The sequence below is a fragment of the Leguminivora glycinivorella genome, chromosome 2 (genome assembly GCF_023078275.1).
Source record: "Leguminivora glycinivorella isolate SPB_JAAS2020 chromosome 2, LegGlyc_1.1, whole genome shotgun sequence".
In the NCBI taxonomy this organism is placed as follows: Eukaryota; Metazoa; Arthropoda; class Insecta; order Lepidoptera; family Tortricidae; genus Leguminivora; species Leguminivora glycinivorella.
In genome coordinates this window covers 34,054,106-34,080,743 of record NC_062972.1, presented here as the reverse complement: position 1 = coordinate 34,080,743, position 26,638 = coordinate 34,054,106, and the positions used below count along the sequence as shown (strand labels likewise).

Below are 26,638 nucleotides of genomic sequence, written 5' to 3'. Positions count from 1 at the left end.
GCTATGCTATGGGATAATGGGATATTTTTGAGTATGATATGTATGTGATATGAAAATTGAGTCCACGCGACATTTGTGACAGTCTGCTGTCTGTTTGTAAACAATCATCGATTCCCACTTGACAGTTGACCCGGTCTCTCGTGAGGATTGATTTAATCATAACGTAGTAATTTATTCGTTGGCGTCAAACGTGAACGTCAGAGAGGCTCGGCTTGAACTGTGTTTTTGTATCAACTACAATTTAGTATTAGATTTTAATGCCATGGCAATAAGGTATGGAAACTGGTGAGGATAGTATCCAAGAAATAACAAATAAATTAAAAAGTTACAGACGACAATGATAATTTGTTTCTTTATGTTGTCGTCATCGCTGATGACGATTAGGATATTAACCATGTAGGGTGATTTTAAGACTATCGGTAATAACATAATAAATCACATATGCAAATGATATTGTAACAAACCGATCTCAATTATAAAGATACCTAATCTTACCAGGCCCCGTAGCGAAACGAAATCGAAACGCCGCAGAAATGTAGTCTGGCTCTGTCGCGCCAATACGCAAGAGCGATAGTGATAGATAGCTATGAAAGAGATATTATCATGAGCGTTTCGTGAGCGTTTGTGCCATTCGGCTACGCATGCAGCATCTACTGAAATGCTTAAAGTTACATATATCATGAGCTCTGACCTTTGTACATTTACGATTAGCATTTTTGTTAAAAATACTGACAGTGTCGACATAGCAACATCAACACTTAAATTTATAGGCCTCCTTATCAGGTTTCAAACGGAGATTCATACAAATCCAGAAACCATATTTTAATACCATAAACGTCTATGAAGGTTTACACTTTACATTCGTCCCAGAACAGTACTCGTACTGTTCGTAGTGTTCGTACTTACCCGTTTCAATACTGTCAATATTTATACAACTTATACTTGACTTGAGCATCACGAGACATTTTGTTGATTTAGTAGCCAGTGTGGCTTACTTGCAGATTGTAGTGCCAACTTGCCAAGTGTGTTCTGATAACTCGCGTTTAAAACGACTCTGATAAACTTCGACTTTGTCATGCGGCGCGCCTCCTCGTGGTGACCCAGTGATATTGTGGCCTATGACATGAAATGCGTTTTAGATAAAAGGCAATGCACCGTTTGTGTCCTAAGAAGATCCATTTATAGGAAAATAACATTAGAAATTAACATTAATTGGAATAATTAGGTAAATAGAATGAACTAATTACTGTTATTTTATCATTAACCGGCCTCTCAAGTACCCACAACAAATTGCTACAAAGGCACGTGGCTATTACCACGTTCAGAGGTAATGCGTATTGGTTTGAAGTTAATATCCTTTTAACTACCAGATGACCTTTAATTATCGATACAGATGGCCAGCAGAGATGGAACGTGGAGTAAAATGTGTGAAGAGGTAATGCGTCTCATCTCAGACTCAAATCGATGAACTGGGTTACGCACATGGCGTTATATTAATATGCACACCTACATCTCTTTATTTCTATACGTACATTCGTGCCTGCATTCCCAAATGGGGTAGATAGTCGAAGACAAACTACTCAAGTTTCAGTGCCACTTTTGGCAATTGAGGGGTTAAAAGGAAGTGAAACTCTGACATTCCCCCTAGAATGTTGAGGATGTAATGGAGTCTGGTTATAAATGCCGAAAACACTCCAAAATGTAACAAGTAGGAGACGTAGGAGTATTCCAGGTTACGAGTAAATAGGAACCATAAAATGAAACCGTTACACATACTTACATAAACTATGCCATAACAACGCCACGCGTAGCAACAGCAACACGACTCAATCAGAGAAGCAGAGTTCATGTCTGATTAAATTCGTCGCTCTTGGCCGAAGCGTGAAAGTTATCATCACATACACCTAATTAATCGCTCGACGTCGCGTGCTGGGCGTAAGTATAAGTGATAAGATAAGGTGATAAGTGATAAGATAGCGAGGCGCCGCCGCGAGTAACGATGACTTTGCCACACCGATATTGCGCCGCACGATTTTTTAGTCGCTAATTGCCTAAATTCCATGGCTTGCTTGATCATTTACTATTTAGGGAAGCAAGGGAAGTCGGAGTGTGGTCACTCAATAATGAAGGCATTTACTTTAGAAATGTTTCATAATCTTATGAAATATCATGGATGGATGGGATTAGGGTATGCAAAAACCGGTTAACTTAAAAAACCGGTTAATAACCGAGACTTTTCCTTCAAAACCGGTTAACCGGTTATTAACCGGTTTTGAGGATTTTTAGTAATGGCCGTACTACGCAATAATTACCATCACCTTTAAGAATTCTGATGTTGATGATATCGTAGCAGGTATTACTTGCACGATGAAGATCATTTTTATCCAGTTTTTGGAAATTTGGTAAATGCGGAAATTGCTAAAAAAGGCTTGTGTGGTTTGAATGTGATTCGTCAGTTTTGCGTTTTCTAGGCATGTAGCGAAGGTCTACAGCTCCCAGAGCCCCTAGTAATACAAGCCATTGATGTAAGAAAACCAAGATCTCCATTTTACCTTTCTTTTAAAAAATATAGTTTGAAATATACGGTAGACTCCGGTCGTCCGGTCCGTCGGTAGACAACGACGTTCAAGGGACCGCTGATATTACGTCGTACTAACCAGATGTCGTACAAAACGAATTTCATTTCTTTTAATTAAAAGTAATATCTACATCTCTATTACTAAAACATTTCAATCAATAGGTTTATTTACAGGGTATTATTATCATCATAGTATTAATACCTTATTTTATTGTGACTTGTTTAGTTAGAAAAGTCCTTTTTAGTATGCGTACTTGCTCATCATTTGTAAGTAAAGCTAGTTTATACGCAATCGAAAAATACAAATTGGGTTCTATTTAGCTTATAAGATTAGACCCGAGGCAAACAAATTGTTAAAATTTTAAAAGCAATACTCCAAAAAGTTACGTGGCCACAATGTAATCTTGCTACTTGTTGTAGGCAAGACAGGGAGTCGTAATAAACGGATGTACTTTCATACTATCCATCATCAACTGCCAGCCCCTACGGTACCTAGAGGACCACCAGCTGCTTAGTGACCAACAATACGGTTTCCGTAGAGGCCGCTCTGGTGATCTTCTAGTTAACCTGACACATCGTTGGGCACAGGCAATCGAGATGAAGGCATTGGCCGTTAATTTGGACATCGCGAAAGCGTTTGATCGCGTTTGGCACAGAGCACTTCTTTCGAAGTTACCATCCTACGGGCTTCCCGAGAGATTATGTGTTTGGGTGGGTAGCTTCCTGACAGACAGAAGCATAAAGGTCTTGACGGTAAATGCTCTGACTCCATGCCTGTGAATGCTGGTGTTCCCCAAGGCTGTGTGCTATCACCTACGCTATTCCTCTTGCATATCAATGACATGCTGCAAACCAGCGGCATTCATTGTTATGCGGATGATAGTATGGTTGATGCTACTTACACCGGCCGCACCAATATCTCTCGGGAAAACGTCATCGAGAGCCGGAACAAACTTGTGTCTGAAATTGAGACCTCCTTGAAAGAAGTCTCTGAATGGGGTCGACTTAACTTAGTCCGATTTAACCCCACCAAGACACAGGTTTGCGCGTTTACCGCAAAAAAGTTAGAGTTTTTCGCATCACCCTTTTTTGAGAGCATTCCCCTCACTGCCACAGCCAGTATAGGAATTCTTGGCGTTGACATTTCGAGTGCAGTCCAGTTTCGCGGTCATTTAGAAGGTAAGGCCAAACTGGCCTCAAAAAAGCTGGGTGTGCTCAATAGATCGAGACAGTATTTCACTCCAGCCCACCGCCTTCAGCTCTATAAGGCGCAGGTTCGCCCACACATGGAGTACTGTTCTCATCTATGGGCAGGGGCACCTCAGTACCAGCTTCTCCCTCTGGACCGCATCCAACGACGAGCGACTCGAATTGTCAACTGCCAGCATATCTCCGATCGGCTTGACCCCTTGGCGCTGCGTAGAGATGTGGCCTCGCTCTGCATTTTCTATCGCATGTATAACGGGAAGTGCTCCGAGGAATTGTTCTGATTAATTCCCTACCGCTTCTTTCCGCCATCGCCCTAGGCGACAACATTTCCATCGCCATCATTTAGATGGCTGGCAGTCCTCAACTGTGCGTTTCTCCAGAAACTTCCTGCCCCGCACAGCTAAACTGTGGAATGAATTATCGCCTGCGGTATTTCCGGACCGATACGAAATTCAAATCTTCAATAAAAGAGCGTACACCCATCTTAAAGGCCGGCAACTCACCTCCAACACCTCTGGAGTTTCGGGTGTCCATGGGCGGCGGTGATCGCTTACCATCAGGTGACCTGTCTGCTCGTTTGCCTCCTATCCCATAAAAAAAAACTATCACAAACGAAATCAAATAAATACCTGTGCTTATGTCGTTGTAAGAGGTTGGACGTTAGGTCTATGCGGAGTCGTAATATATTAACTGGGCTCTACTGTATTGTATAAAATGTATAATTGAGTAGACTCGGGACTAATTTTTAAAATAAAATCATTACAGATAATAATGTTGTCAATGAAAAGTAACAAATAAATCTTTATTATTACAAAACATTAAATAATTACGTATTTTTGAACCTTTTAATGCCTAATTTTCCAAATTTTGAGAAATAAATACAGTTTCGGTTATTAACCGGTTAGAGACTATAAAAACCGGTTTTTAACAGCGGCCAAAAAGTCTCGGTTAACCGGTTTTTCGGTTAACCGGTTAACCGGTTTGCACACCCTAGATGGGATAGACATACTAACATGTTCTGAGTTGCAAATATCGCCAACACTGGTAGCAGTGGTATGGTAGCCAAAATAACACGGGAGTCCCGGGCCCCTGGGACGCCCCAGCGGGACTCTTTTATAACATTAACATATTGATAGTGTAAATATTGGTACTTAAATATACTTACCTATTGTAAACGATTTCGTGCCATAATAATGGGAGGTTTTAATTAAGAAGCGTCAGCTTTTGCCAATTCGCACTCTGCTCTCTCTGATATCAGCTTTAAAATCTATCTAGAAAGAGAACGAAACATCTCACTTCTGTTATCTTTATCCTCAACAGTTCAAATACAAATAGCCTAATTAAGGTCACACATCATATGCAGTTATTATGTAACCTTTCACCTCTCAAATGCACGCGCTACCGTGACTCACATCACGTGGTCACCATTGAACTAGTTTCCGAAACCACATATTCTTCTTTCAACTTGGACCTTCTTGTACAACCTTTACAGTTTTCTTTAGACTGCCTAATGGGTGTTACTTCGGTTACGTGAGGCGCTGCGCACGCGCCGTTTGACGTGGATCCAGCGCAGGGTCTTGGTATTTGTGTCGATCGGTGTTTCACTTGAGGCCGTTCATTCCAAATTTCTCCAAAGTCCAATGTAATAGTTCATGTATTATGCCTATTGATGCGTAAAAGAGCCCTTGTGGCCTACTTGTTGAATAAACGATTGTATTTTGTATTTTTATCCGTGCTATAAGTAAACGAGCCGTTTAGCGACTTACTTCACGTCTGATGATCCAGTTTTGTATAACACGGATATTAAAGTTGGAAAATTAGAATGCTTATTAATTAAAGTGACATTGACATGTATGTCATGAAAATGTACGGAAAGGAGGGCTTCCGAAACATTGCACGGGTGTCCTATTTATTAATACTCGGTGTATAATGGAGAAAGCTAATGTCTGACAAAAACCGGGTTACTGGTAATCAATACTTCCCAGCACTGTGTGTTGACACCTAGATTCTACTATAGATAATAAACATTCAAAGATTGTCTAAGTATTTTTCTAAAACTAAAACAATTAGTATCTGGCAAACTATTGATGGCAGAAAGTAAGGGCCTGGCCACATGGGCGCGTTGCGGCGACGCAACGCAAAAAATCTGCGGCGCGGCAACGCAACGCAAGAACCTGCGTTGCGTTGCGGCACCGCAAAAATCTCGCGGCGCGGCGACGCACCGCAAAAACTTGCGGTGCGTCGCCGCGCCGCGGGTCCTTGCGTTGCGGTGCCGCGCCGCAGATTTTTAGCGTTGCGTCGCCGCAAAAATTCAACAAATACACGGTGCCGTATTATGACTCTGTTTCCGTTCTGTTCAAATTAACCTTGTTTTCGTTTATATTTGATTTTCATGTATTTTGACTAGGTCGATGAGTAATTTCAAATAATGAAATTAAAAAAAATATAGGTATACACCGTGTTGTTTTGTTTTCCGTTGAATTCGACACGTCGTTAGGTTCATTATCAGGAACCACCCTGTATATCGCTTATTGCTAAATTCGAAAAAATAGTTTTCTTTTCGTCTATCCATACTAATATTATAAATGGTAAAGTGTGTGTCTGTTTGTTTGTCTGTCTATCACGGTAAAACGGAGCGACGAATTGGCGTGATTTTCTAAGTGGAGATAGTTGAAGGGATAGAGAGTGACATAGGCTACTTTTTGTCCCTTTCTAACCCCCCACATCCCTAAAATGGGGAGTGGAAGTTTGTATGGAGCATTCCGCAATTTTCGAATTTAACGCGAGCGAAGCTGCGGGCAGAAGCTAGTATAAATGGGTTAATTAGTGTGGGAGGACCTTTATCAAAACATTAAAGTCGATGTCAAGTGTTTGACGGCGCATTTGTCCTTTAATACCAGCGGGTAAAAACGCATTTTATCCACTAGTGGGTAAAGTAATTTGACCTTGAATAAAGTCAAATTAACTGCTTTAAAATTGATAAAAGTAGGTGAATCTAGTAATAAAGATGATTTACCACCTGTGGAACTACTGGAAGCAGTGATAAACGCATTTTTTGCGTTGTAGTTTCCTCGCTATAGCAGGGGCGGCTCACTCCGCGATTCTATCGCCGCGCTACAAGTACATTCTGGCGGCCGCGAGTTCGCGGCCTAATCAGGGGTGGCGCGCCGCCCGTTCTCGTGGAACGCACGTTCGCACTTTCTATTGTTACTTTACGTCGCGAATTTTTTTTAAGGTTGTCCGCGTGTGGAATGACTACTTAAATAATGTTTACTTAAATAAATATCTGGATAAAATAAATACCATAGGACATCTTTACACAGATCTACTATTGATTAAGTCCCCCGGAAAGGTTCAATAAGGCTTGTGATGTTGGAACTTAAACAAAAATATATAACTACTACTGTATATATACCTAGAAAGTACCCAAGACCTGAATATAATAGTATAACATTTTACCTCAGTATTATTTAATTCGTTTTAATCCATAGGCAACCCTATCGCCGGACGCCGCGCACGTGCGGCTCGTTTCTTTGTTAGAATTTTGTAGGCATTTAAAAAGGCGGCATGCCGTGAACATCAAAGCAGTGGGCCTTCTGTACTTGTAGGTAGGATTGTGTTACACTCGGGTGCAAATGTTTTTTACTTCTCGTGTGTTAAAAAAACTCGTATGTTCATGATTCCATTCTCGAACCACTCGCTTCGCTCGTGGTTCAACTATAGAATCCTTTCACTTGCTCGTTTTTCAATTCCACACTCGGCGTTAAAATACAACTTTGCTCCCTTGTATAACAAATAACTATAAGAAGTGGTAAGGGATGCCGCACACGTGTTCAGTAATAGTAGAGGAGATATAGCGTTGGGGGTCATAATAATTCCCACAGAACCGAAGTTTGGTTTTTTTAGTTCTCTGTGTGTGTCTTAATGACATACTAAAAATATAGTAAAATATATTTCTGCAAAATACGTTTTTTCGACCACCAAAAGTTGCATGAAAAATTACTATGAAAAAAAAATCCTAAAATTTAAACATCGTCTCTGGTATCAACTTATGGGGAATTAGGCGGCAAAAAAGTTTTTAACGTTGATGTTTATCAAAAATATAACAATTTTCCACTATTTAGATAAAATAAAAACAGATAAAAATAATACATTTGATGAAGGGAAGTGATTGAAACCAGGGGCGGCTCACTCCGCGATCCTTTCGCCGCGCTACAAGTACATGCCGGCGGCCGCGAGTTCGCGGCCCATTCAGTGGCGACGACCTTTGCGCGGCGCAATAGAATTCAATGTCGTCTGCACGCGTGCGGTCCGTTTGTTACTGTAGGTAAGAATTTAGAATGGCGGCGTTTTGTGAACATCAAAGGAGTGAGCCTTCTGTACTTGTACTATTATATATTCTGTGTTGAAACATAAATTTCAGCAATATTATTTTTTTCATAGGTACCACACCATGGTAAATACGGGTACGATCCGCCTGGTGATAAACAGTCACAGTTAGCCTATGACGTCTGCCACACTAGAGCCCCACATGCGTGCTGCTGGCCCTTTAGGATACCTTTCCACCAGAGATGCGCTACGTGGATGTGTTTGATATCCACCAATCATGTTCACTGTTCCACAAAGTATAGCTCTAGTGGGAACGGGTTCGATTAAGCTGATTGTGGATATCAGACGCATCCATAAACACATCTCTGGTGGAAAGACACCCTTAAGAGTCCTCAGCTAGCTCGCAGGATAAGGAGCGTCCGCGGGAGAAAAATCCTCCTAAGCCAACATCGGAAACAGATGCCGTAATCTCACTGTCCAAGGCCCTAAGTCACGCGGCCCTGGTAGGCCAAAGAAGCGCTGGCTGGACTTCGTGGGAGCGGACATGCAAGAGAACAATCTCAAGCCTGAGGATGTCGAAGACCGGCCAAAGTGGTTCTAAGACTGAGCAGGAAAGCGGATCCTGGCGCTAGGCGGGGAAAACGCTAGATTGAAGAAGCCGCAGTGTGCGACCATACGGGTCCATCAGGGTGTGCCGTATTTATCATAAACTTGTATTTTGATGAGGTTCAATGTAAGTACATAAATTGTCGCATCCCAAACAAAAACTCTCGATAAAGTATTATATCGAACACAAGAAAAAACCAAAATCTAATAATCATCGGTTTTTCTAGTCAGAAATCTGCCATCCGCACACCCGGGACCCGTATATGGTCGCACACTGCGGCTTAGGAGGATTTTTCTCCCGCGGACGCTCCTTATCCTGTGAACTAGCTGAGGACTCTTCATCATCATCATCATATCAGCCCTTTATCGCCCACTGCTGAGCATAAGCCTCTCTTCTAGTACGCCACTTCTCCCGGTCCTGGGAATCATAATGGCTGCACCGATTTTAATGGTTGGGGTGGCTATCAGTTTGTATTAAAACATACATATAAAAATTTAAATCCTTTAAAAAATTAAAGATGGCGGCCAAATAATAAAAAAAAATGAAATTTTCAACTTTTTTTGATTCTCACGAAATTCACAAATCGTTTTTCTACGATACGGCTACATTTTTATTTATTGAAATAAAATCTGATAATATCATCTGCAAAATAAAACAAAAAACATTAAAATCCGTTCAGTAGCTTTTGAACTATACGCATTGCAAATGAAGCGCGCGGGTTTGAAAGACGTCTTTGCACTTGATGTGATGCATTGTATTGTTTGGTGCCGCTATACAGCCCCGCCAAACTATACCGCTAAACAGGCCTGAGTCCATGCTTGCTCACTAAAATATGTGTTAAGAACGGTCCCAATTTGGCATTTAAGCATGGGATCTATGGAGCTAATTATATTGAGAAATTTCAAGTCTCATCTAGTATATTTTCTTAATATTTCAAATGACAATAACCTGCCAGAGTATAAGTTATAAAATAGCTAACACTGTGGATCTTGGAAGACCTACTGCTCTTCGTGGTTTTTACGCCTTTACGTCTGACACCACTTCTTTTTTCAATAGAAAAGGAAAAATCATGTTCTGACACACTGAAGTTATACCAGATTTGATAGAAAAATCGCAGTAACTACAAAGTCTCCCTGGAGGAATAATCGCCATGCTTGAAAAGTTCACCTGAACTTGGTGAGCAAGAAACTGTTTACCACCAAAAATAAATTAGTACCTAACCGACATCGGCATTACTTGCGCTCCGTGTCGTATAACAACGCCCCATATTCTGGACTAGCTTTTACCCGCGGCTTCGCCCGCGTAATAAAAGTATTCTTATTGAAACGTTTACAAAAAAATAAGATTTTCATTTGGATCCGTAGGTTTCTTTGTAGGTACATCTGTCCGCGATTATTTCGATTAAGGTAAAACGGGGCAATTTTCGACTGGGGGGGCATTGTAACTGATCTATTTGCTGTACGGTCAGCCAAGAACCTTACACTGCTTTTTGGCTGACTGTACCTTACATATATTACTATTGTTTTAAAAGAAATTCTTGCAATGATTGTAGAATTGTTACACAGCGACCACAGCGTAGGTAGTAGGTACGAATATGTATGTATTTTACCTATATAAATATTTATACTGGGGAAACTTCATACAACCCACATAGCCAGTATCTCGACGCTATGGTCGGTAGGGTAAAGTACTTCCTTGCATTATCGCTTACAATTTTTTCCATTTTGCTTATACTTATTGCAAATGTAAACATATAAAAGGCAAGCAAACAACGATCTTCTTACAGCACATTGAATATAATAGTTATCACGGATGCAGGATATTCGCCGATGCCTACTTACTAATCCCTTCCCGCTGAGCCACCTGCATTTTACACTGCCTAGATAGCGATTGCCGACCGGAATAATTTCCGACCCCAATCCCTATTCTTATCCCCGTCCCTATCTCTATCCTTGTCCCCGTCCCCATCCCCGTCCCGTCCCTGTCCCCGTCCCTCCCCTATCCCTATCCCCGTCCCCGTCCCCTATTTTTATCCCTATTCCTATCCCTATCCCTATCCCTATCCCTATCCCTATCCCTATCCCTATCCCTATCCCTATCCCTACCCCTACCCCTACCCCTACCCCTACCCCTACCCCTATCCCTATCCCTATCCCTATCCCTATCCCTATCCCTATCCCTATCCCTATCCCTATCCCTATCCCTATCCCTATCCCTATCCCTATCCCTATCCCTATCCCTATCCCTATCCCTATCCCTATCCCTATCCCTATCCCTATCCCTATCCCTATCCCTATCCCTATCCCTATCCCTATCCCTATCCCTATCCCTATCCCTATCCCTATCCCTATCCCTATCCCTATCCCTATCCCTATCCCTATCCCTATCCCTATCCCTATCCCTATCCCTATCCCTATCCCCTATCCCTATCCCTATCCCTATCCCTATCCCTATCCCTATCCCTATCCCTATCCCTATCCCTATCCCTATCCCTATCCCTATCCCTATCCCTATCCCTATACCTATCCCTATCCCTATCCCTATCCCTATCCCTATCCCTATCCCTATCCCTATCCCTATCCCTATCCCTATCCCTATCCCTATCCCTATCCCTAACCCTAACCCTAACCCTAACCCTATCCCGTTCCCGTCCCTGTCCCTGTCCCTGTCCTTGCCCGTGTCAAATTATCATGCTAGGAGGTGAACTTTGAAAAATCCTTCCTATAAGGAACTTCCGTGTCAATTTGAAATCTTGAACCAGAAGTATAGATAAAAACTAAACCTACACTTATGGCTATTTTGGATATTTTAACCCCATTGCACAACAACAGGGGAGAAAATATCTTTTCCACCTCATTACATTTTAAAATCGTTGTATTTATCGTGATCAGCGACCCGATAAACCATAAAAACGATACCCATATTGTGTTTTTGACTCTACCTCCTTTAGGGGTCAAATTTTCAAAAAACCTGAAACATGTATTTAGTCATGTCTTTAGGAATCCTCCTGTGAAGTTGTCCCTGTCCCTGTCCCTGTCCCTGTCCCTGTCCCTGTCCCTGTCCCTGTCCCTGTCCCTGTCCCTGTCAAATTATCATGCTAGGAGGTGAACTTTGAAAAATCCTTTCTTAGTGCTCCTCTTATGGCTATGTTGGATATTTTAACCCTATTGCACTACAACAGGGGGTAAAATTTCTTTTCCACCTCATTAGATTTTAAAATCGTTGTATTTATCGTGCTCAGCGACCCGATAAACCATAAAAACGATATCCATATTGTGTTTTTGGCTTTACCCCCTTTGCACCCCTTTAGGGGTCAAATTTTCAAAAAACCTGAAACATGTATTTAGTCATATGTCTTTAGGAATCCTCCTGTGAAGTTTAGTATAAAATAGTCAAACTAATCTTGTTTCCCCATACAAACTTTGAACCCCCATTTGAGCCCCTTAGGAGGCGAATTTTAAAAAATCCTTTCTTAGTGCTCCTCTACACTATATAAGGAACCTACGTGCCAAGCTTGACATCTCTAGGACCAGCGGTTTCGGCTGTGCGTTGATATGTCAGTCAGTCAGTCAATATCTTCTTTTATATATATTTTTGATATTTAAACCCCATTGCACCACAACAGGGGAGAAGGTATTTCACTTCCGCCTCGTTAGATTTTAAAAACGTTGTATTTATCGTGATCAGCGACCCGATAAACCATAAAAACAATACCCATATTGATTTTTTGACTTTATCACCCCCTATTCACCCTTTTAGGGGTTAAATTTTCAAAAAACCTGAAACACGTATTCAGTCATATGTAGGGTATGCAAAAACCGGTTAACTTAAAAAACCGGTTAATAACCGAGACTTTTCCTTCAAAACCGGTTAACCGGTTATTAACCGGTTTTGAGGATTTTTAGTAATGGCCGTACTACGCAATAATTACCATCACCTTTAAGAATTCTGATGTTGATGATATCGTAGCAGGTATTACTTGCACGATGAAGATCATTTTTATCCAGTTTTTGGAAATTTGGTAAATGCGGAAATTGCTAAAAAAGGCTTGTGTGGTTTGAATGTGATTCGTCAGTTTTGCGTTTTCTAGGCATGTAGCGAAGGTCTACAGCTCCCAGAGCCCCTAGTAATACAAGCCATTGATGTAAGAAAACCAAGATCTCCATTTTACCTTTCTTTTAAAAAATATAGTTTGAAATATACGGTAGACTCCGGTCGTCCGGTCCGTCGGTAGACAACGACGTTCAAGGGACCGCTGATATTACGTCGTACTAACCAGATGTCGTACAAAACGAATTTCATTTCTTTTAATTAAAAGTAATATCTACATCTCTATTACTAAAACATTTCAATCAATAGGTTTATTTACAGGGTATTATTATCATCATAGTATTAATACCTTATTTTATTGTGACTTGTTTAGTTAGAAAAGTCCTTTTTAGTATGCGTACTTGCTCATCATTTGTAAGTAAAGCTAGTTTATACGCAATCGAAAAATACAAATTGGGTTCTATTTAGCTTATAAGATTAGACCCGAGGCAAACAAATTGTTAAAATTTTAAAAGCAATACTCCAAAAAGTTACGTGGCCACAATGTAATCTTGCTACTTGTTGTAGGCAAGACAGGGAGTCGTAATAAACGGATGTACTTTCATACTATCCATCATCAACTGCCAGCCCCTACGGTACCTAGAGGACCACCAGCTGCTTAGTGACCAACAATACGGTTTCCGTAGAGGCCGCTCTGGTGATCTTCTAGTTAACCTGACACATCGTTGGGCACAGGCAATCGAGATGAAGGCATTGGCCGTTAATTTGGACATCGCGAAAGCGTTTGATCGCGTTTGGCACAGAGCACTTCTTTCGAAGTTACCATCCTACGGGCTTCCCGAGAGATTATGTGTTTGGGTGGGTAGCTTCCTGACAGACAGAAGCATAAAGGTCTTGACGGTAAATGCTCTGACTCCATGCCTGTGAATGCTGGTGTTCCCCAAGGCTGTGTGCTATCACCTACGCTATTCCTCTTGCATATCAATGACATGCTGCAAACCAGCGGCATTCATTGTTATGCGGATGATAGTATGGTTGATGCTACTTACACCGGCCGCACCAATATCTCTCGGGAAAACGTCATCGAGAGCCGGAACAAACTTGTGTCTGAAATTGAGACCTCCTTGAAAGAAGTCTCTGAATGGGGTCGACTTAACTTAGTCCGATTTAACCCCACCAAGACACAGGTTTGCGCGTTTACCGCAAAAAAGTTAGAGTTTTTCGCATCACCCTTTTTTGAGAGCATTCCCCTCACTGCCACAGCCAGTATAGGAATTCTTGGCGTTGACATTTCGAGTGCAGTCCAGTTTCGCGGTCATTTAGAAGGTAAGGCCAAACTGGCCTCAAAAAAGCTGGGTGTGCTCAATAGATCGAGACAGTATTTCACTCCAGCCCACCGCCTTCAGCTCTATAAGGCGCAGGTTCGCCCACACATGGAGTACTGTTCTCATCTATGGGCAGGGGCACCTCAGTACCAGCTTCTCCCTCTGGACCGCATCCAACGACGAGCGACTCGAATTGTCAACTGCCAGCATATCTCCGATCGGCTTGACCCCTTGGCGCTGCGTAGAGATGTGGCCTCGCTCTGCATTTTCTATCGCATGTATAACGGGAAGTGCTCCGAGGAATTGTTCTGATTAATTCCCTACCGCTTCTTTCCGCCATCGCCCTAGGCGACAACATTTCCATCGCCATCATTTAGATGGCTGGCAGTCCTCAACTGTGCGTTTCTCCAGAAACTTCCTGCCCCGCACAGCTAAACTGTGGAATGAATTATCGCCTGCGGTATTTCCGGACCGATACGAAATTCAAATCTTCAATAAAAGAGCGTACACCCATCTTAAAGGCCGGCAACTCACCTCCAACACCTCTGGAGTTTCGGGTGTCCATGGGCGGCGGTGATCGCTTACCATCAGGTGACCTGTCTGCTCGTTTGCCTCCTATCCCATAAAAAAAAACTATCACAAACGAAATCAAATAAATACCTGTGCTTATGTCGTTGTAAGAGGTTGGACGTTAGGTCTATGCGGAGTCGTAATATATTAACTGGGCTCTACTGTATTGTATAAAATGTATAATTGAGTAGACTCGGGACTAATTTTTAAAATAAAATCATTACAGATAATAATGTTGTCAATGAAAAGTAACAAATAAATCTTTATTATTACAAAACATTAAATAATTACGTATTTTTGAACCTTTTAATGCCTAATTTTCCAAATTTTGAGAAATAAATACAGTTTCGGTTATTAACCGGTTAGAGACTATAAAAACCGGTTTTTAACAGCGGCCAAAAAGTCTCGGTTAACCGGTTTTTCGGTTAACCGGTTAACCGGTTTGCACACCCTAGTCATATGTCTTAAGGAATCTTCCTGTGAAGTTTCGAATAAAATAGTCAAACTAATCTTGTTTCCCCATACAAACTTTGAACCCCCATTTGACCCCCTTAGGAGGTGAATTTTGGAAAATCCTTTCTTAGTGCTCCTCTACACTACATAAGGAACCTACGTGCCAAATTTGAAATCTCTAGGACCAGCGGTTTCGGCTGTGCGTTGATATGTCAGTCAGTCAGTCAATATCTTCTTTTATCTATATTTTTGATATTTAAACCCCATTGCACCACAACAGGGGAGAAGGTATTTCACTTCCGCCTCGTTAGATTTTAAAAACGTTGTATTTATCGTGTTCAGCGACCCGATAAACCATAAAAACGATACCCATATTGATTTTTTGACTTTATCACCCCCTTTTCACCCTTTTAGGGGTTAAATTTTCAAAAAACCTGAAACACGTATTCAGTCATATGTCTTAAAGAATCTTCCTGTGAAGTTTCGAATAAAATAGTCAAACTAATCTTGTTTCCCCATACAAACTTTGAACCCCCATTTGACCCCCTTAGGAGGTGAATTTTGGAAAATCCTTTCTTAGTGCTCCTCTACACTACATAAGGAACCTACGTGCCAAATTTGAAATCTTTAGGACCAGCGGTTTCGGCTGTGCGTTGATATGTCAGTCAGTCAGCTTCTTCTTTTATATATTTAGATATTACTTCTGTGCCTATGCCATCATCCTGGGGTTGGAAGACGTACTATTGTACAATGATAGTTGGGTACTGCAGTGGTCTGAAAACAGGGAGATATGGTATGAATGGGTATACATGGACGATTGCGGTTGTAAAAAAGGCTGCGAAACAATACGCTGTACGTGTTGTGGGACTTGTGGGTCTACCCTGCGCGGTGCAAATAATGCAATGTAACATTAGCAAAGGATAATATATAGAAAATGATATTATAAATTATTATTTTATCATTATTTCCTTGTATTTTGATATTATTTTGTATGACTCTTTTATCTTTCAGTATAGCCTAGACGAGAAGCAAAAAATAAGTTTTGTATTAATATACGTTCCCGTAGCCCCCAACAGAAGTTATCGAAAATTATCTCTGGAGTCCTCGGAAAGGACAATTGCTATTAATACAAATGTTATGTTATGTGTATTTAAGTTCTTTTAAAGTTTACGGGGGTTATCTAAATATACCTAAACTCGGAATAAAAAACTAAAAATGTATGTAAATACTAAAAACATTGATTCTGAATAGTAATATCCCTTCAGGTGGCGAAATCCGGGAGCCGACCGCACGTAAAGTGGCAGGTAACCGGGAGCCGGACTTGAAATAAAAAGCTGTTGAGTGGCAAGGATACCGATAAAATGACAGAAAAAGTTTACCCTTGAGTGGCGGGGCCCTCACGGGTGGTCATCGCGAATGTCACTTGTGTTACAAAAATTATAATTTCTCAAAAAGTGTAGGGATGTTGTGCATAAACCAAATATCACTGGATTCATTATGAAACGGCTAAAATCATTCCATAGCAAAAAAATACATTCCATTTATGTGAATTTTGCTAGACTCGATCAAATATCAGGTGGTTACGTTTTCCACTTCCATGTATTAAAGTAACTTTATTTAGGAAAACAAACAGTAAATTGTATAAAAAAGTAATTCAGGGACTTAAATATACATTTATTTACACTTATATCCCTTTTTTAACATATTACAGTACAATTTTTGCAAAAAAGACGGTTTTTAAACACGTGTCTCAAATATGGCAGGCGGTTGGTCCAATCAAATTGGGTCATATTTCAAGCTGTTTTGAAGTTGAGGGTGTTGGACCTTTACTGAATGCCGTCCTTGTTTAGTGACGAATGGTTCGTGCAAGGGGGCTGTCCATAAATTACGTCATCGATTTTTTCAGATTTTAGACCCCCCCCCCTATAATCATCCTATCGTCATATCTTAATGACCCCCCCTTCTCCCAAAATTGACGTCATTACCAGTTTGACAAAATAAAACATTGCAGATTTGAGAAAAATAGGGTATTATATGATTAAAACACTTAGTTATAGAATCATCTTTTATTATTTTTACTTTGGCAATAATCATTGATATAATATAACTACTTATAATATAATATAAATACATAGTATAAAACAAAGTCGCTTTCGCTGTCTGTCCCTATGTATGCTTAGATCTTTAAAACTACGCAACGGATTTTGATGCGGTTTTTTAAATAGATAGACTGATTTTTAAAGAAGGTTTATATGTATAATACATTTAAGTACCACGGGCGAAGCCGGGGCGGGCAGCTAGTATTATATGTAATATTATTGTTAGAGTATTTTATCTGTAGTTATTACTGTATTTGTGTACATCTATGTTGCATTACTTATGTATGTTTATTATGAGTTATTTTAGTATTGTATGCGCCTTAGCCGCCTCTCACATTTGCAGTCTCACTTACTAGGTGTGCTGGAAGAAATTTCTTTTTAGAAATAATCTTTTTGTACGTGAAAAATAAACTATAAATAAATAAATAAGAATGACGTCAATTTCGAAACACCCCCCCCCCCCCCCCCGTCTATCATTTACCGTCATCCGCAGACCAACCCCCCCCCCTAATTTAGAATGACGTAATTTATGGACGGCCCCAAGTGTGAGGAAGCTAGATACAGTTTTAGACGGTTTTATTTATATATTTAGGTATATCATCGCACGGGGTCCGGGAGCCGGTCCCTGCCACTTATCGGCTTGTTTTTCCCAGAGTCCGGCTCCCGGCGCCTGCCACTTAACGGAATGTTTTATAAAACGACCGTGCCACTTATCCCCTATGCAACTTGTAGCTCCGCCACCTGAAGGGATATAGTAAGTTGTGACCAAAATAAATAATCAGTCTTGCGTGTATAGCGGTACCAAACAATACGATGCATCACATCAAGTGCAAAGACGTATTTCAAACCCGCGCGCTTCATTCGCAATGCGTATAGTTCAAAAGCTACTCGTCGTTGAGATTGCCGATTCCGTTATGTGCATTTTTTCGATTTTTCGTTTTTTGCAGATTTGCCTTTAAAATTGTATTCCACGTCTAATGCAAAAACCGGCATACACAAATTCTACTTGGATCATGTTTTAACTAAACACATTTGTGATTTTAGCCCCAAAAATAAATACACATGTACTTCCAAGCACATACAGGTTTTGGTAACCAAGTAAAATAAACGAAATTGATAATTACTACTGCACATGTGTGGATTTAGTATGGATTGTTCACAGAGAACCTCCTATAGAGTGGCAGTCTTGTATATTTGGTTCGCGATACGAGTCACCAGTGTTTGGGGTGCGAGGAGCGGGCGGGGAATGTGTTAAGCGCGCTGTGATTGGCCGTTTCAAGGACGGCGGGCAGTCGCGCCAGATGAAAAGGGACAGAAGTATGACTGTCCCTCTACTGACGCGTAAGTGGCCAATGTAAGTTGACCTATGCCGGCTCTGAATAAATTATAAATATGACTTATTTGTGGAATGTAATGCCGTCTGTTTTTAAACTTGAGCTTCTTGTTACCTTTCCACATCATTTCACACTACAGGTGGACATCTTTAAGGCATCAAAATACCCTTTTCCAATTTTTTTGTGCGAAAAACACGCGCTGCTTTCGGGTCTGTTACTTGGTCGATACTGATCGGGCACGGCGAGCGCCCGCGCTTATATCAGTGCAAATACTAGGAAGGCTGGCCACCGCGAGTCGTCTTGTAATAGATGTCTATAGGGGTTGGTCTGTGGGATTGTTGCTTAGTGTGCTTATGAGTTTCGGTCATATAATAATAAATAAATAAATAATAAATATTATAGAACATTCTTACACAAATTGAATGAGGCCCACGGTAAGCTCAAGAAGGCTTGTGTTGTGGGTACTCAGACAACGATATATATAATATATAAATACTTATATATGTAGAAAACATCCATGACTCAGGAACAAATATCTGTGCTCATCACACAAATAAATGCCCTTACCGGCATATGTCTTTATTTTTCAATTAATTTTTTGTTTTGTGGTATTCAAAGCTAAATATTTTAACCGTAAAGCTGTTATACTTATTATGTTTAATATTGTGAAGTACCTTTTTGTCGTCGATTATTCGGCAAGTTTTTCACATTTATCGCAAAACATTTTCTAACACAGTAAGAGGGTAGCAATTATACTTCATTCTAACGTTCTTGATACTGATAAATTATGATAACTTCGTATCTGACTTATTTTACAGCTATTCCCGTTAAGTTTGTACATTTGGATCACGTCTCCGATTTGGATAAAAATTGGTAGGCTGATAGAGTCCATGATGCTGTGCAAGATCCACTAGGTTTCCCAAAATGTCCTAGGTTGATTGTATGAAACTTTCCTTTTTTGTTACCGAAAATGTATAGAAATTTGGTAACAAAAAAGGAAGGTTCATACAAACTATATAGGACATTTTGGGAAACCAAGTGGATATTGCTCAGCATCATGGACTCTATCAGCCTACCAATCTTTATCAAAATCGGAGACGTGATCCAAATGTACAAACTTAACGGGAATTGCTCTTTAACACTATTTTAAAAGTAATTGTTTATTGGTGTAGTTATGTAGGTATCATCTACTGTGTAGTATATCCGGCGTAAGAGTAGCACCAACCCTGGTAAGAAGAACGTGGGTGTTGAAAAGGCAACTAAGTTCACAAACGAAGCAGCGAATAGCTAAAGGGGAGACGAGCCACTTGTCTTCGAGAAGGAAAACTACTAACTCAAGCCCGGGATGGAATCCCCGTTAGGCGCGAGTAAGGTCCAAGCTGAAATATGTGGTAAACCCCTCAACCTCCAACGGCCAGTTTCCAAGAGGGTGGCGCAGGTGCCGGAATCACAGCGATTTCCTTGACTCCTGTGTGTCTGCCGAGGTGTGCGACAGCGCTGCGTTTTGGCTCCTACCATGTACCGTGTGTGTCTTTGCTGCTTTGGTATTCATCTGCATACAAGAGCCTCATCATCATCCTGTCCCGACCGGTTTCGGCCTCAGCGACTGGGTATTGGTTTATTATTGAGAGCGACGGTCGTGAGCTCCCAGGTGGCTGACGTAGCCTATTTTTGCAGTAAATGTACAACCATACTCACTGCATGTCAGCACCCCTCCGATGAAATTATAGTTTATGGCTGCAGGTGGTCGGGCCTTTATCTCGTCGCGCTTGGCGTCAAGTTCCACTCGTCTCTGTTCTTCGAAGGTTTGCACTTTTGTTCTCACTGTATGCCTCCATTTCGGCCGATCTTGTGCCGAAGTCTCCCAGTGCGATGGTTCAATGTCACATCTCCGCATGTGGCGCTTAAGCACATCTTTGTAGCGCAAAAGTTGGCCGCCCTGTTTCCGCTTGCCACTTTGCAACTGAGTAGAAGATGCGCTTAGCAACTCTGTCATTAGACATACGGGAGACATGACCACACCATCGCAACTGTCGTCGCACCAGATAGGCTTCAATGCCGCTGACATTAGCACGGCGTAGTACTGCGGTGTTCCTGACACGATTGGACCAAGAGATGTTCATAATGTCACGCAGGCATTTAAGGTGAAACCTATCCAATGTACGAATGTGTTTTCGGTAGAGACACCATGTTTCAGAGGCATACAGGAGACTGGGCAGAACTACTGCCATGTATACAGAGATCTTTGTCTGGAGCTTAATATCGTGTGATCGGAACACCTTGAACAAGAGCCTATAGAAAGTTCAAAGTTGTACAACACATCACTCCTCAAATCACAGAAGAAACGCGAGGAACTTTTAATTGGCAGCCTTTATGCCAATACTTTATGCCGATGACGCAGCCTTTGTTGCTACCTCTGTGAGCTTCAGCTAATGATGGGTCCAATCTCCAAGGCAGAAATTCCACTCGATGGCACGCTGTTGGAGGCCACTTTACGACCATAACCGACAATCTTTCGCTCTATAGGCAGAGGTTGACATTTGCATCGGCAAGGCAGCTACAACTTTTGGGAAGCTTAGTGCTCGAGTATGGCATAACAGACTCCTGATTACTAAGACCAAGGTGTTAGTCTTTCAGGCTTGTGTATAGACCATACTCTTGTACGAATCCGAGACGTATGCCAAAGTCAAACGCCGTGGCATCTCCTTCTATAAGCGATGCCTGCGTAAGATGTTGGGCATATCATCACAGGTCGTCAAACCAGAGAGTTCTAGAAATCGCTGCCCAGTCTGACCGTGCTTCTCAAACAGAGGCGACTGCGTTGATGGGGTATATGCACAGAATGGAACCCTCTCGTTTACCACGCCGTGTTCTTCTGGGCACAGTAGCGAATGCCAAAAAAGATGTTGGGAGGTCATTGCTTCGCTTCAAAGACTGCGCCAAGAGGTACTATCAGCTGCAAAAGTGCATGGAGAAGTTAGGAATGAATTCATTGATAAATTCGCTATGCACTTTTGCAGCTGATAGGACATGGCTGCCTTTTAGATCGACTACCGAAACTAGGAGAGGCTTGCTAAGAAACGGAGGGAGTGGCGTAAGTGCATTGAAGATGGTCGCAAGTTCGTCCATGGACCTGGTTTGCGGCACTTGCAGACAATAGGGAAACAAGGTACCGTAGCAAACCGTCTCAATTGGTTGCAAGTTTCCCTTGTCAGCTATGTGGCAAAGTATATCGCTATCGCATAGATTGTCGTTATAATTACGTTGAATTTAGTCAGAACGAGTTTTAAGTTCTTTTTTTATTGTAAATGTATAGTATATTTCGTTTTCTTTCAACCCCTTTTTGCCAAGAGTGGCACTGAAACTTGAGTAGTTCATGTGCTCTGCCTACCCTTTTATGGGATACGGGCGTGATTGTATGAACGTATGTACGTAAATATATATTATTAGTAATTGACAAGGAAGGTCTTTAGTTTTGTCAGATACTGACATTTTCCTTTGGATAATATCATTTATTTCTGATACAAGTGATCATGTTATTTTGTTTTTATTACCCTAAACGCACATAATTTACTCTGCTAAACCTCAAATGAACAGTATTTATGATTCCTATGTGCATGACTTACACATATGTATTTAGTAAGCTCAAAACCAATACCCATATGTGCACAAAATTAAGAAAAACGAGTATATCTTAATTTGTGACTTATTATTTCCCATTTTTTTTCACACAACATATTTCTTGCTATTTTTGACACATTTTGGATATAAATTGAAATGATGTTTGTACCTAATTCTCTAGTAAATCGATTTTTTGTCTCTCCTGAAAAGTAGCTAAAATGCACATAGCGGAATTGGCAATCTCACCGACGTACTGACTGAACGGATTTTAATGTTTTTTGTTTTATTTTGCAGATGATATTATCAGATTTTATTTCAATAAATAAAAATGTAACCGTATCGTACCGTACCAAAACGATTTGTAAATTTCGTGAGAATAAAAAAAATTGAAAATTTCATATTTTTCTTATTATTTGGCCGCCATCTTTAATTTTTTAAATTATTTAATTTTTATATGAATAAATGTTTTAATACAAACTGATAGCCACCCCTACCATTAAAATCGGTGCAGCCGTTATGATTCCAAATTTTTTTACATCACGTGCAAAAACGTCTTTCAAATCCGCGCGCTCCATTTGAAATGGGTAAACTTCAAAGACCACTCAACGGATTTTCATTATTTTTATTTTATTATGTAGATAATATTATCAGGTTTAATTTAAAAATATACAAATGTGGCCATATCATAAAAATTTATTGGTAAATTGCGAGAGAATGAAAAAAAGTTTTTCATATTCTTCTTATTATTCGGCCGTCATCTTAATTTTTTTATGACTTTAATTTTTTATATTAATAAACTCTTCAAAACGAACTGATAGACATCCCAACCATCAAAATCGGTGGTGATTCTATAAATTTTTAAAAATGTGCGGCCGCCATATTGGAAAATATCCGCCATCTTGAATTCTAGTAGATGAAAATCGTGTTTCCTCAGATGAAATCATTTGTATTGGTCTCTAGTATCACTGTGCAAAGTGGTTTGCTTTCTGCAAAAAGTGCAGCTTTTGACCATAATTTCGCCGTATGAAGCCGAAATTATACATATCGAGCCACGGGCCATCAAAGATATGATGCATATATACATCACCATGCATTTAAGGGTTAATCATACCGTGTGTGGTATCAAATTAAAGGGCTATTTGAGTAGTTTACAAATATATAACACATAATAGGACTTTTTCTAATTGGTCTAACAAAATATGAGTAAATGTCCAGGTAATAATTGTGACTGTGATGGCTTGTTTTCAAAAAATTGACAAAAATGTATAACAATATAAATTTATAGTCAGTAAACTAAAGCATAAGAGCAATTTTAGTAAGCTTTGCAGATTAATTTAAGTCAAAGAAATTGTCAATATTAGGTAATTTTTGAAAAAAAAAAATGATACGTCTTAGCCCCGTTTACTCTTTTTCAAAACCTTATAATAAAAATGTAGTCTGAGAAGTTTGTTGTATATACGTATTATAAATTTACCAGTTCCAGTATTCAAAATTTTGCAAATTTTACAAATAAGATCGACTAATTCAGCGCTATACGCGGGGTTTTCCTAAACGTGCATCAGATAAAAATTCACAATTAATTTAGTGAGAATAGTGAGTCAGTTTTAAAAAATCCAGTCTTATAAGAATCAACATAATAAGAATCTCTAATTGAAACTTGAATTAATTACCGACTAAAACTATAATTTTACATTGACGTTTTTCTTGAAAGCAGCCTTAATTGCCGTAGTTTCGATGGATTTTTTATTTTTTACCACCGATATCAACAAAAGTGACCACCGACTTCGATTGCCATGTTGGAAACTGGTTTATTGTGCATTATTTTCTAGGATTTTATACTTAAAGAGTAAGATATACTTAGTAAAAACATAGAACTGTTTGTAAGCGAATTAAGCAATATTATGTATAAGTACAAAAATCACTGCTCAAAAACGACTAAAAACTAAAATTCACAATCCTGCGGACTAAATTGACAAATGACTCACTGATGAAATGTTACCAGGAACAGTGAAATAAAAATAGTGAAGGGTATATTATGTCGATAACAATATATCGACAAGTTGTAAAGTACAAACAACAGACTAGTTTAAATAAAAAATACATATGTTACTTTAAAATAAAGGGTTTTGGTTTGTTCGGTTTTCGAGGTAGTGGATGGATAAAATGCGTTTTTACCTGCTAGTTTTATAGCATAAAAAGGTATCCGAACCAGTAAGTAAAAAAAAAAATGTTGTCCGACAATAAGTCATATTATAAAATATTATTCATTCCCAGGCTCCGTTATTTCGTCATCATCATCATCATCATCATCAGTTACATTTATAATAAAACGATTTAGACATTGTCCACTAAATGGTCGAGTTGGAACATTTTTTAATCGGTTTTTATTATGTGATTTACACAATCTTTTCATCTTTCGGCTGTAACACAATAATTGTAATAATTCATTTGTAAAGATTCAATTAATATATCATAATAAATATATAAATTTCATTTACATTGTTGCTGGTTTGAAATTAACATTTTATATCTAATTAGGGGACCTTTTGATTTGTCGAAAATCATAGAAAAAGTTGGTATATTGATTAAAAGATCAAATTGCCAATTTGATTATACCGTCTGGGTTCACCTTAAATCTACGGTGTAATAATAATTTTAATATCGATAAGAACGACACTAGCCAAACTGTTTTTTTTAAAGAACCTATATTTCCATGTATAATTTAGTAAAATTGCGCTATTAAGAGCCTTTTTACATAATCTCATCAATCATAGAATAAAATTAAAAACAGTAAAGAATTGAATAATATATATATCCATGATCAATTTCAATAAGTTACATATAAATTTGAAAATTATATGGAATAATATGTAAAAAAATTAATTCGGTGGGGCAAATTGATTACATAATTTTGGTGATTTTAAAATGGCAGATTTCTTACAAACTATAAGGTTCTAATGAAACCTCCACCACCGGAATGTTTTTTTTTTTAAATTGGCTAGATTTTAGGAAAAAGACTGATCTATAAAGTACTAAAAAAACAGCACCGAAAGTCATCAGATCTCTATGAATCGCTCACCCACACTGTTAACGAAATGATTTTTTATGATAATTACTTATATTAATAGGACATTCTTAATTTCTAACACAGGTCACACAGATTGACTCCCAATACGTAAAAAATATACACCCTGTTTTTATTGAATTCCGTTAACTTTAAGGGAAGATTCATTAACCTTTTAACTCTTACGGTTATCGAATTATTAAAAATAATAATTTAATTACTGAACACGTGTGCGGCATCCCTTACCACTTCTTAATGTTATTTGTTTTGACATGCGCGATGTCCACATTTTCCACTTTTAAATTTATTCTAAGCCTAACGGCATCGATTGCAGACGTTTCTGCTAATCAGAAGTTAAAATGACTTTAATGTTATGATGAAGGTCCTCTAACACTAACTAATCCATTAAATATGTATTGACGAAAAGAAAACTATTTTTCGATTTTAACAATAAGCGATATACAGGGTGGTTCCTGATAATGAACCTAACGACGTGTCGAATTAAACGGAAAACAAAAAAACACGGTGTATACCTATATTTTTTTTATTTCATTATTTGAATCTACTCATCGACCTACTGAAAATACATGGAAATCAAATATAAACGAAAACAAGGTTAATTTGAACAGAACGGAAACAGAGTCATAATTTGTGACCGTGTATTTGTTGAATTTTTACGGCGACGCAACGCAAAAAATCCTTTTTTCATAGTGAATATATGTTTTTTTTTATTTGTGGCTTTTAATACATTATCGTAAGTTGACATCTAGGAAACTATTGATACCTACTGAATAAGAATGGAATCGTTGGGCATTAAATTTTATATGAAAATATAAAAAAAAAATTCATACAAATTGTATGGGGATCGTTTTTTCGATTTGTGGATTTTCTAGCTAGAAATCTTATTTTGGTCTCATACAAGCTTTTGATCCTTGATAGAAATTGGATCGATTGGCGTCAAAAAAAAGTTTATGAAAAATTACCTTTTTCTCGCATCCTGTATGTTTTTCCAAAAATATGTAGGTAAACGCCATTTTTCATAAATTTAAAATGGTCTTCTACTTTACTGATACTCTATCAAAATACAACCTGTATAAGTAATTGTCAAAGTTTAGACTACTTTAGACTAACATTTTCAATCATTCTTAGGGTTCGGTACCAAAAAGGTACAAAACGAACCCTTATGGTGCGACTCTGTCCGTCTGTCACATTTCTAAATATCTCGAGAACTACTTATGCTATCAACTTGTACTTTGGAATAGTTATGAACATTGTTAACCTTTACAAAATCAAAGGATTCTTTTTTTTATTTATGAATATTAACTATACAAAATGGCCAATATGAAAGGGGGGCAAATTGTATATGTCAAGTAACTAGGTCAAGTGGGGTATCGTTAAA

The 26,638-nt window shown here is 39.2% G+C and overlaps 1 protein-coding gene across 4 annotated transcripts in view; it reads left to right on the top strand.

The window, feature by feature from the left end:
* Positions 1-26,638, top strand: part of LOC125234436 (electron transfer flavoprotein beta subunit lysine methyltransferase-like) — a 73,428-nt gene that overhangs the window by 24,310 nt on the left and 22,480 nt on the right. The window lies entirely within an intron of this gene.